Source organism: Suricata suricatta, chromosome 11 (genome assembly GCF_006229205.1).
Source record: "Suricata suricatta isolate VVHF042 chromosome 11, meerkat_22Aug2017_6uvM2_HiC, whole genome shotgun sequence".
NCBI classification, from domain to species: domain Eukaryota; kingdom Metazoa; phylum Chordata; class Mammalia; order Carnivora; family Herpestidae; genus Suricata; species Suricata suricatta.
The window spans coordinates 38,903,744-38,914,417 of record NC_043710.1 but is presented as its reverse complement, the minus strand read 5'-3'; positions in this window follow the sequence as shown (position 1 = coordinate 38,914,417).

Below are 10,674 nucleotides of genomic sequence, written 5' to 3'. Positions count from 1 at the left end.
CCTTCCTTCCTTCCAGAAGTTATCCTTTGAGCACCTGCTAGTGGTCAGTTCGGGGCTGGAAGCACACAGCAGTAGGGCCCACAGTCTGCGGGTGGAGAGGTAGCACAGCCAATGTGCTTATGTGAGCATTACAGGTGACCCGAGTGCTGTGGGGCAGAAATGCAGGATATCAGGGCAGCCAGTGTAGGCCGGGAATCTGAGAGGCTTCCCCGCCCTGAGGATGTTCCCCCTGAGCTGGGGAATGGGCTGCACTTTCCTAGTAGGCAGGAACGGGAGAGGGACAGAGCTCCAGCAGAAGGAACAGCTCCATGACTTGTTCAAAGTCCTTGCAGGAAGCAGGTCAATGAGGGGAGGAGACTTGGACGTGACAGAGGCTGGCGGGCGCCTGGAGGCTGAGGGATGAGCAGCAGCTGCCCTGGCTGGCAAGCCCCTGCTGGTCAGACCCAGGGCGGCGGTCTTTATCCTGGAAGAGAGGGGTCCCCTGAGAGAGTTGAGCCAGGAAATATCTTCCCATAAAGTGTCCCCATAAGTGGGGTCCCACCCTCACTACGTTGTTCTGTTATCGTGTGATATGCAACCCTGTTTGGTCAGTTCTGTTAGGTTAGAAGTGCGCGTGTGTGTGTGCCTGTGTGTGCACAAATATGTATGAAACCAGAGGTCCCCTTCTCCTCATTCCTTTTCTATTCCTTCCATCTGACTGGATAGTCCTCCAAAAGTCAATCCAACTGGCACAAATTTAAGGAAATCCTTTCTGAAAACTCATTTAAGATGCTACATAGTTACCAAGCACCTATCATGGTCCAGGCCATGCTGGACCCTGCGACATGGGGGCCAGTGAGGAAGACACAGCTCAAAGGGCGGGGAAAGGGCCCCAAATAAATGGCCCCATGCTCTCCCTCTCTTCCCAGAATGTTACCCGACCTGAGCACTGTCCGGACACCAAATGCTCTCTTTCTTCCACAGTCTTCTATTTCCACTTACACAGTAGCAATAAGATAGCAAGCACTCACACAGTGATTACTGCATGGAGCATGTTTTTATATGCATTCACTCAATCCTCAGAATGCCCGATGATAAAGGCACTTGTTCTCATTTTATAGGCATTGAAACTGAGGCACAAAGACATGAAATAACTTGGTCAGTATCATATAAACCCAAAGTCATGGTTGGTAAGTGTGGGAACTGGATTTTGACCCCAGGCAGCCTGACTCCAGAGGCTGGGGTCATAAATGTGACAGGACATTGCCCGTATTTAGCTGTTCACTGCTGTGAATTCCCCTCTAAATGTTAACAGCAGAACCCATGTCTACATTTTTTTAAGTTTATTTTTTTTAGGAGAGACAGAGACAACACACGTGGGAGAGGGACAGAGAGAGGGAGAGAGAATCCCCAGCAGGCTCAGTACTGGCTGCACAAATCCTGATGTAAGACTCGAACCCACGGAACTGTGAGATCATGACCTGAGATGCAACCAAGAGTCAGACGCTTAACCGGGTGCCCTGAGCCACCCGGGCGCCCCGCCCTAGCTCCTTTGTCCTCGCTGGATCCCCAGCACTTAGCGTGGAACCTGGCACATCACAGGTGTTCAAAATAAACACACGGAGACCTGCTCATTGCTAATCAAAGCAAAGTCACATCCCGGTCAACAGACATGGGGCCAGAGACAGAGCATACCTCTCAGAGGACCTTGAGGAAGTCCTCAAGGAGGGCTGTGGTCTGGAGTTGACAAAGTTCTGCTGGCCAGAGAAATGTAGATCAGTTCAGGGAAACTAATATTTCATCTCAAGCTGGATTTTATACATGTATTCGCAGGATCCCTGACCTTGCTAACATTTTTGGTATGTGGATGCGTCCCCCAGATACCCTCTGGGGATTCCTGTGGGCTGTGTGCCATCTCTGAGGAAGCCTGTGACTTATCTCCCTGCTGATGCCACCAGCCAGGTCCATCAGCATGGTCCGCCTGTCTTCTGAGCCCTGTAACTCCATCCAGAAGGCACCTCCTTCCTCGAGGGGCCATCCTCACCTCGCCCGGAGCCCCTTGAGGGCTCTAGCTTCCTCTGGATTTGTCATAGCCTTAAAGAACTTGCTGTGAAAGCAGCTCACAGTCATTTCTGACCTCTCTTAATTCTCTTCAACTTGGCTGGAGGGGCTCCCGGAGCAACTGTCATGGATTTTGGCTGACACCCCCTGGGCCACCAGCCCCTCCAAGTTTCTGCTACTCCTGTACCCACAGGGCCTCAGCGCTGCCCAATCCTTGAGGCCACAGCCGCTCTCCTCCTCCTGAAATCCTTCCAGCCAGGAGTCTAAACCTTTCACTGATAAATGCTTTCTTTTTTAAAATGACTTCTTTAAGGTTTTGTCTCCTGCCCAAGGCCAGAGTCAGCTCTTTAGAAAAGCGAGAAGAGAGCCCATCCGGAGCCATCCGTCTGCCTTCCAGTCACTATTGTGCCTTAATTGAACCCCTTTATGTGGGGCGAGGCCATTATGGTCATTTTTCGTTATTAATTGCTCATCCGTTGATGCCTCTGAATAGCCTTCCTGGGCAATTTTGGACACTGTTCTCTGCCGCCGCCATGGACACAGATTCTTCTCACGGAGAGATGCTGGCTTGAACAAAACAAGGGGCACAGGGCTGTGAGTCCACTGCTTGAGGTCAACACCGTTTGCTCCCGGGGCAGTGCTGTGGGCACTGAGGGCTGGGGTCAGACTGCAGGGCCTTCTTGGGAGGGAGGCTGGAGAGGCGGGAGGAAGGGCTCGGTCCCCCCAAGGTGACACCTCAACGATGTGGGGGTTGACTTGATTGCACCAGAGACAGGCTGTGTGCAGAGATGAAGCCATCCACCGGCCTCATCTGGTGGCGGCCAACACCAGCTCCCAAGAGCTGCCTCAGTGCCAGCCAAGAAAGTAGGTGTCAGGGGACTTTGAGGACACCGCCTCTCTGTGGCTCCCATTGAAGGATGACAGATCTCTCCTTCAGGCCCATCGCCCTGAGGACTGGAGGTTGTCTGTGACACCTGTCATTTATCATGTGCTAGGCCTGGTGCTTAGGTTTTATATGGACCATCCCAGACTGGAACATCCCTGAGGGCGGGGGTCCTGTTCTTTATTCATTCTGCATATGCTTACTGGCGGCCCCCCACTTGACTGCCCTGTGCTAAGGTGGTGGGCAAAGCAGGAGCAGCCCTTCCATTGTGAGACCCAGAAGAGGATGGGTGGTGTAAGCAACGGGCACAGAGTCGTGGGGCTCACAGGCACCGAGCAGACCCGAATTACTGTGCCAGCGGAGCTGAAAACAGTAAAGGAGGCAGATGGACAAAGATAATGTTTCTGAGGACCTGGCAACTAATATGAGAAGGAGCCAGCCAGGGGAGAGCTGGAGGTAGGGGGACAGACAGACAGAAGGAAGAGCGGGCGCAGGTCCTGAGATGCGACACACCTTCATGCCTCCAAGGGACACAGTGAAGGCCGGTGGCCAAAGCTGCGGTTCTTGGTGTCAGCCAGCCAACCAGCAGCAGCAGCAGCATCTCCTGAGAGCGAGTTAGAAGTGCATGTTCTTAGGTCCGCCTCAGACCTACGGAGTCAGGGACTCTGAGGGGGGCGGGGCCAGCAAGCCCCCCACTGCCCCTGGTGATTCTGATGCCCGACAGAGCTGGGGCGCCAGGGGCCTTGAGTGCAGTGAGCAGTGAGCCCTGGGCAGTTGCCTGAATGAGCTGCAGGGCTGGGCAGGGTCAGGGGAGGGGCCAGAGCAAGTCCAGATGCTAAGTTCTGCAGGATTTTCCGCACTTGGGTGACACCATTCAATTTTTAATTTTAAATGCTTCTGGCTGCCGTGTGGGGGGGTGTTGGGTCAGGGACAGACGATGGAAGGAAAAAGACCAGCCAGGAGGCCATTGGCCGTTGTCTCTAGCACCTAGAACGGCGAATGGTGCAGAGTGTATGTTTAGCAAATATTTATTGACAGAATGATCACATTTCAGACTGTCACACGCTCTCAGAGCATCCTGTAAGTGGCGTTCGTGGTATTTGCCACATAGCGAAGGAAGTGACTTATGCGTCATTGTTGGTATTCCCTGCCACTCTGCTATGACTTCTACAAGGCCAGAACGGGTACCAGGCCCAATGCCTGCTGCTGAGAGCCTCAGGGACTATTTGTTGAATGAATAACTGAACGTAATCATAGCAATACCATGAATGGGTGCTCTTATTCGTCCCATTTTGCAAGAGATGGAACATTACAAGGGGTAAGTAAGTTGTCTTCCTCTCAGAGCTAAGGAGCATCGGGGCTAGAATCTGAACCCAAACTCTTTGGGACTATGTTAACTCCTCCCTCCTTTGTCCTTTTACCTTTGTGCTGTTTAAGAAAAATCACCCGTAGAATTCCAGGGGAATGTCTGTGCTGGTGAAACAGTTCTCTTAGAATGGTTCCCAGCCTTGAGCGACTGCACCAGAAGCACGGCATCAAAGGGCCAAGGATATTTTGGGACCTGCGGGGTTGCCATGGTGTTTGACCTATTGAAGTCAGAGGCGTCCTCCTGGTGGCTGAGGCCTGAGTGTGCATATTCATGGTGAGGCAGCCGGCGGAGGGGGAAGGGAGGTGGTGGAGCCAGGCTGGCACCGGCAGCTCCTGCGGATCTGGGTCTGAGCACTGGGAGGTGTGAGGTTGGTGGCTTTCTCAGTTACCTGGATCCCTCCCATCAGCTCCTCCCAACCGGGTGAGGACCTAGCTCCGAAGATCATGATCAGAAGGCTCTTTTATAGGTAGGAGAAGGAAAGTAAAAGAATCTGCATTTAAAGGATATACGTGAGGGGTGCCTGGGTGGCTCGACGGGCTAAGCATCTGACTTGTTTGTTTTTTAATTTTTTTAATGTTTACTTATTAACATTAGTAAACAGAGACAGAGCATGAGCAGGAAAGGGGCAGAGGAAGAGAGAGACACAGAATCTGAAGCAGGCTGATAGCCCAGAGCCCAACATGGGGCTCAAATCCGTGAACCGTGAGATCATGACCTGAACCGAAGTCGGACGGTTCGACTGAGCCACTCAGGTGCCTCCTGACTCTTAGTTTTGACTCAGGTCATGATCTTTCAGTTTCGTGAGTCCAAGCTCTGCCTTGGGCTCTGCGCTGACATTCCAGAGCCTGCTTGGGATTCTTTCTCTCTCTCCCCCTCTGTCTCTGCCCCTCCCCCACTTGCCCTGTCTCTCTCAAAATAAATAACTTTTTAAAAAAATTAAAAAAAAAATTATCTCCCCTGCTCGCTAGTGCATGCCCATACCCTCTCCCTCTCTCTCAAAAATACATGTGATATGCCGGGTGTTCCTAGGCTATTCCCTATTGTGACCGCAAGTCATAACGGCAACCTAAGAGCACGTACCGTGTCCGAGGTGTCACGATAGATCCACAGGCACTATTTCATCCTCAGATGCTGTTCAGAGATATTAATGATGATTACTGATAAATAACATCTATTGTGTGGAGCGGCCTGTAAAGTAACTGTTACACAGACAGAGTACCTGGGGTTGGAGAGCACATAAAGCACCAGAGGGGGACCCGAACCAGGTCTGTCTGACTCCAGAGCTCCCGCTCCCTGCCGCACCCCATGCTCTCCCCTGGGAACAGCCTTCTGGGATGGCTCGCCGGTCCCTGCCCAGGACTGGACTCTGCTTTCTGGTGAACTCTCCTACCACGCAGGGCGACAGAGGGAGGACACTCAGAGATGAACTCAAGGACTTTCAGACTAGGGCGCCTCTTGTCCTGCCCTCTGATGTGCCCTTACTCTGTTACTTCTCTAGGACTCAGCGGTTCTGCAAAATGTGATCGAGGCAGGGGCCCTCAGGAGACTTATTAGGTCCTTTTGTTTATCAAAAATAGTTACGGAGTGTCTATGTACTGGATAGACCCTGTTCAAGGTTCTGGGGATGGAGGGGGACATGAAGCAGATAACGTCTCTGTTCTCATAGAATGTATATTCCAGTGGGGGAAGAGTATAAGCAAAATTTAGCCGAGAGGGAAGAGCAGGGAAACGATGCCACCACCCATGTCGTTTGGGGGGAGGGGATATTGCTGAATACTGGGAAGAGCCCAAAGTAGAGAGATGGGCCAGGACAGGCTGTGTGGGGTGGGAGGCTGCCTCAGCTTGGGTGGACAGGAAGCATGTCTCTAGGACGGTAACATGGAGGCAAGAAGGATTGGGCATTGTGAAGACCTAGGAGCCAGGCAGAGGAAGGGCGAATGCAGATGCTCTGAGGCTCAGTGGGTAGGAGGCAGGGAACAGTAGGCCTGTCACTGGGAAGAGTGAGGGAAGAATGGACAGAGTCAGTTCCTGGAGGGCCTTGTTGGCTGTGGTGAGTTTAGATTTCATTTTAATTAGTGTTGGAGGCCATTTGAAAGATTTAAGCAGCGAATGACACTCTCTGATTTGCATTTTTAAAAGGTCACTTGGGCTGCCATGTAAAGGAGAAATTGCAGGGGGTGGGGGCGGGGAGCAGGAAGGCCAGTCATCCATGTAGGGGGGGGCCGGCCTGACTTATAGGAAGCAATGTGGGGAAGAGCAGATTTTGTAACAAGTTGTGCGGAAGGACTGTACTGTGCACAGGCGAGAACAAAGAAGTGTGTGAAGAAGCCGCATCCCTAAAGGACCTTACAGACGAGTTGCAGACTTGTGTTTAACCCCCAAGAAATAATTATAGAGAATGAAACACAGGAGTGGGTTGTGGGAGCAATGGGGCGGCCTGCATGTGCACAAGGGATTAGAGATGGAAAGGAGGCAGGGGGCGTCTTCCGCCGAGACCCACTTGCATCCTCCCTGCCTTCTTTCTGGCCCCATGGCCTCTGTCTGGTCTCTCTTCTCACTGACCATTTGACGACAGGTGCGGCACCTGTGTGCCAGGCATCCTGCCTCACCCTCTCTGCAAGCCCAGCCAGATGAGAGCATCTGAAGGGCGGAAGCTTCTTGAGAAGAGGAGGACATGAAGGGGCCTTTGGGCCTGGTGCCCATAGCCGTCATCCCAGGAGTGGCTCATGGTCTGCTCCCAAAACAGGCGGACAAGAGGTCATCCCGGTGACAGCCACACTGTAGCTGGGAACAGAGGTTGCATGTGCTGGGAGTCAGGAAGATGCAAAGGGGACCACTCCGCGGGCCCCCTCCCATGGATGTCTGCTCTGAATGGAGAGGTAGTATTAGAGGAGGAGCTCTCTGCTCGTGCACATAATTCACCAAAGCCTCCCTGTAGCTAGCAGGTGACGGCCAGCCCTGCACAGGCCCCTGAGACCCGTCCAGGACATTTCATGGCTCCCTGTGCCCTACACACATGACTTAGATTGCACTCAGTATGTATTAAGCACTTTCTAAGTGCTTCGTATTTGTTAATTCATTTAATCCTTATAATGATGCTTCAAGGTAGAATCTGTTATCACCACTGATTTATAGATCAGGAAGCCAAGGCACAGAGGGGTTAAGATATTCAAGTCTCACAGCTATTAAGAGGTGGAGGTAGGACTTAAACCCAAGAAATCTGGCTCTTGAGCCCTCCCCCCACAATTTAACTAGTTCTCTACACATAGTAGATGAAGAGGAGAGCCCAGAGTCCTCTGGTGGCATACCACGTGTGGGCCCATCATGCCACCTTCCAGCCACATATCCCACCTCCGAAAGGCAGGCTTCCACGGCAGGTGGCTGTGCATTCAAATGCTGAGACACGTGAGTGCAGGTTCAAATCCTGACCTAGCCTTGAGTAACCTTGTGACGGTGGGGGAGGGGGCAGGTTACTCAGGCAGAGAGCAGCTCAGCCTCTGGCAGGGAGGCTTGAGTGTGTGAGTTCAGGTGGTGACACTGGTGCTGGCGTGGGTGCAGGGAAGTCCTAGGTGCCCCTGGAAAGGGAGGCCGGGCTCCTGATTGCTCAGGTCTTCAAGGTCACTTACGGGACTGAATTTCATGCTGAAGGCAGGGAAGAGCCACGTCAGTTTTAGCTCCCAGTGGTAAAGAGACTGCCAGTTTTAAGCTGTAAGAAAGTCCAACCCAAACTAGCCTCAACATAAATATCCAGGGGTAATGGAGTTTCAGGCCAGGCTAGATCTAGGGGTGACACACCATGTCACTAAAAGAATGCATCTCTCTCTGCAAACTGCATTCTCATATACAATCTTGCCAGGGTGGCAAGGGTGCTGTAAATGGCCCTGCACTTAAAATCCTTAAGAACAGAGGACATTTTTGCCTTAGCCCCTTCTTGGGATTAGCTCCAGGGCTAGGAGTGGCTTGGTTTAGCTTACTTGCCTATTCTTGAACCTATCACTGTGGCCTGGGGGGTGTGGATCTCTGATTGGTCAAGTCTGGTCACAGACTCCCCCCAAGGTAGATTGAGTGGAGCACAGCCACCTCTATTGGCAGGAGGATGAGTGATGGCCACAGCAGATGTCTTCATAGAGTCATGTTTAAGCAAAGGAGTAGTGTAATCAAGCAATACTTTGTAAAGAATGCTTTGGTGGTAGTAGGAAGATGGACCTGGCCAGGGAGATGGGGAAGGAGTGCTTATCTACTTGTGTTTAAAAAGCACTGTTGGGTATAAACACTGGAAAGACTGTTGGGATCTAGACTGAGGAGAGCCTGAAGCCAGGCTAAGCATTCTCTAGGCACTTGGGAGCCATAGAGTGTTTTTGATCAAGAGAGTGCTACAGCCTGAGTTGTGTTTTATAACGATTAATGTCACAGTAACCTGTAGGATGGATTGGGAGGGGGAAGGTAAATCCCTTCCAAATTCTGATCATCGTGCTGTGGTGGAGAAAGCAAGGGATTTAGACTCAGGCAGTGGGATTCAAATCTGTCTTTTCCACTTTTAAGTTGTGTGACCCTGGGCAGGATACTCAACTTTTCTTTGCTTCAGTTTTCTCATCTGGAAAATGAGATCATAATCTTGGTCTGAAAGGAATTTGTGATACAGAAAATTTCAGTGAGCACTAGCATGGTGTACTGCATATTGCCGGCATGCAGCAAATCCTAGCTGGTCTCTTTTCCCTTCCTCTTCCTGTGATCCCATTTGCCTGAAGAGCTTGAGGAAGTAGGTACTGACTTAGAGTATGTGTGTGAGTTTGAAGCCAGACACCTGGATCAAATGCAGCCTCTCTATTTACCGGCTCTGTGGCCGTGGACAACTCAGTCAACCTCTCTGAGCCTCTTTGCTTATCTGGAAAATTTCATTTACACTCCGACTTTACCTAACAAAGAAAGCTTGGCGGGTTGCCTGCTTGGCACATGGCAGGTGACCTCCAGATACTGGTTATTAGAAATCATCATTTAAAACAATTCCTGGGCAGGGAGATCAAAGATGAACTGACTGGGTATGTGACTATCTCACCTAGTGGCCCTGCAGGAGCGATTCCCTCTCATTTAATGGGTGGAGCCCTTTAGACTCCTCATTTCCTTCCACAGGCAACAGAACGAGTTGAGACTTGCAGGGTATTTCTGATGGGATTCATAATTTCAAGTCCTTAGAATTAAATTCGGGTCTGATTTTCCAGGAGGGGGCGATTAGCAACTGCAGCGGCTTCTGTCTGCAGAGTTCAGGTGCTGTGATGGTAATTTGTAACCAGCACCTTCCCATTTGGCTCCTTTGCGGCCATCTGGTCCCTTTAGCAGAGATCTGTTTTGTTGGCAACTATTGCACTGAGTAAATGCCACGGGAAAGTCGAAATTCACCCGTCAGAGCTCAGTGCCCCACGGAAATTCCCTTCTCAGGGCCCCACAGAATGATCGTCTTCGACCCCACCTCCCCACCTCACTGGTCCATTGCCAACACTCCTCCATAAGGATTTTCTAGCACTATGATTATTTTATTGCCAGGAATCAGAATAATTATAACTTTCGGAGGGATTTCCTAGGAAAAGATGCACTTAGATTTATGCAGAAATCTAAGAAGAAGAGGTTTGGGACCTGGGCATCTTATGTGGTTTTAGATGTGAACATGAGTTTCATTTCACTCAAAATATTTAGTGTCTACCTGATGCTTCCTTTGTTAATAACGATGATGATGATGATGAAAGTTACCATTAACTGAGCAACAGGCAATGTGCTAGGTATTTTACAAACATCTCTTCTGATCAGCCCAGTTGGAAGGGACTGCTTGGTTCATTGTTTCTTTTCAAGCCAGAGCTTGAGATCCACTAATGGGTCATGAAATCACTTTAAAGAACTGGAAACAGCATTTAGAAAATGAAATAGAATAAAATGACATGAAGCAGAATAGTGGATACCAGAAAGCACTTCAAGTAGCACGGGGAAGAATGTTGCAGGAAATGTGTGGCTCAGTTCTGAACACAATGTGTGTGTTGGAGTATGAGGTTATGATGGAAAATAGATTTCTTACTGTGGGTTCGGTGAGAGAAGTGTGAAGGCCTCCTTCAGTGGTTCCCAAGCTTTCGTGTACATGAGAATCATCTGGAGGCCTGCTAAGAGTGGCAGGCTTGACCCTACCTAACCCCAGAGTTTAAATAGGGCCAGGGTAGGGCTTCAAGATTTGTTAACATGTCTCCAGTGGCTTCTGCTGCTGCTAGTCCCAAACTCCATTTGAAAGTTCCTGGCCTAATAGCCCCATCTCATAGTTGAGGAGGCTGAGATTCGGAGAGATAAAGTAACTCACTCAACACAGTCCACGGTTGGTACAATGAAGAGCTGGCATTCGGAT